Here is a 1,943-nt window from a genome sequence, read left to right on the forward strand (position 1 = left end):
GTGTTTAAACCTTTTCTTGAGTTCTTATAATAGTGGTCTTATACAGTATTTGTCCTTCTGTGACTGACTAAATTCACTCAGCATAAGTTCCAGCTTCCACCAAGTTATATGATGTTTCACAGCTTCATCATTGTTCTTTATCGTCGTGTAATATTCCATTGTGTGGATATATCATAGTTAGTTTATCCATTCATCCATTGATGGGCACTTAGGTTGCTTCCATATTTTGGCTATTGTGAACAGTGCTGCAATGAACATGGGTGTGCATATATCTATTTGTGTGATGGCTTTTATTTCTCTAGGATATATTCCAAGGAGGGGGATAGCTGGATCGTATGGTACTTCTATTTCTAGCTTTTTAAGGAAGTGCCAAATCGATTTCCAAATCACCATTTGTTAAAAGACTGCCTTTCCCCAATTAATGGACTTTGGGCCTTTGTCAAATATTAGTTGCTCACAGGTGGATGAGCTTATATCTGGATTCTCAACTCTGTTCCATTGGTCTATGTGTCTGTTGTTGTATCAGTACCAGGCTGTCTGACTACCGTGGCACTATAATAGGTCCTAAAATCAGGTAGTATAAGGCCTCCCACTTTGTTTTTCTTCTTGAGTAATGCTTTATTTATTCGGGGCCTCTTCCCTTTTCATATGAAGTTGGTGATTTGTTTATCCATCTCATTAAAAAATGCTGCTGGAATTTGGATTGGGATTGCATCATATCTGTAGGTTGCTTTGGGTAGAACTGACATTTTCACTATGTTGAGTTTACCTATCCATGAGCAAGGTATATTTTTCCACTTATGCAGGTCTCTTTTAGATTCTTGAAGTAATGTCTTGTAGTTTTCTCTGTAAAGATCTTTAACATCTCTGGTTAAATTTATTCCTAAGTATTTTGTCTTCTTGTGGGCTATTGTAAATGGTATTGATTTGGTGATTTCCTCTTCAAGGTTCTCTTTGTTGGTGTAAAGAAATCCAATTCATTTTTCTATGTTTATCTTGTATCCTGAAACTTTGCTGAAATCTTCTATCAGTTCCAGTAGTTTTCTTGTGGATTCCTTGGGGTTTTCTGGGTATAAGATCATATCATCTGCAAATAGAGATACTTTGACTTCTTCCCTACCTATTTGGATGCTCTTTATTTCTTTTTCTAGCCTAACTGCTCTGGCTAGGACCTCCAGCACAATGTTGGATAATGGTGATAAAGGGCATCCTTGTCTGGTTCCTGTTCTCAAGGGGAATGCTATCAAAGTCTCTCCATTCAGGATGATGTTGGATGTTGGCTTTGTATAAATGCCCTTAATTATGTTGAGGAATTTCTCTTCTATTCCTATTTTTTTAGTCTTTTTCACAAATGGGTGTTGGACTTTGTCGAATGCCTTTTCTGAATGGATTGATAAAATAATGTTGTTCTTGTCTTTTGTTTTATTTATGTGATGGATTACATTGATTGTTTTTCTAATGTTGAACCATCCCTGAATACCTGGTATAATTCCCACTTGGTCATCATGAATTATTTTTTTGATATGTTGCTGAATTCTTTTGGCTAAAATTTTGTTGAGGATTTTTGAGTCAAATTTCATGAGGGATATTGGTCTTTAATTTTCTTTTTTTGTGGTGTCTTTACCTGGTTTTGGTATCAGGGATATGCTGGCTTCATAGAATGAGTTTGGGAGTATTCCATCCTTTTCTATGCTCTGAAATACCTTTAGTAGAAGTGGTGTTATCTCTTCTCTGAAAGTTTGGTAGAATTCTCCAGTGAAACCATCCGGGCCGGGGCTTTTTTTCGTTGGCAGTTTTTTAATAACCTTTTCAATCTCTTCTTTTGTTATGGGTTTATTTCTTTTTTCTCCCTCTGTTTGTGTTAATGTAGGTAGGTAGTGAGTTTCTAGAAATTTGTCCATTTCCTCTAGGTTTTCAAATTTGTCAGAGTACAATTTTTCATA

This window comes from Trichechus manatus, unplaced genomic scaffold (assembly GCF_000243295.1).
Source record: "Trichechus manatus latirostris isolate Lorelei unplaced genomic scaffold, TriManLat1.0 scaffold00304, whole genome shotgun sequence".
Lineage (NCBI taxonomy): Eukaryota > Metazoa > Chordata > Mammalia > Sirenia > Trichechidae > Trichechus > Trichechus manatus.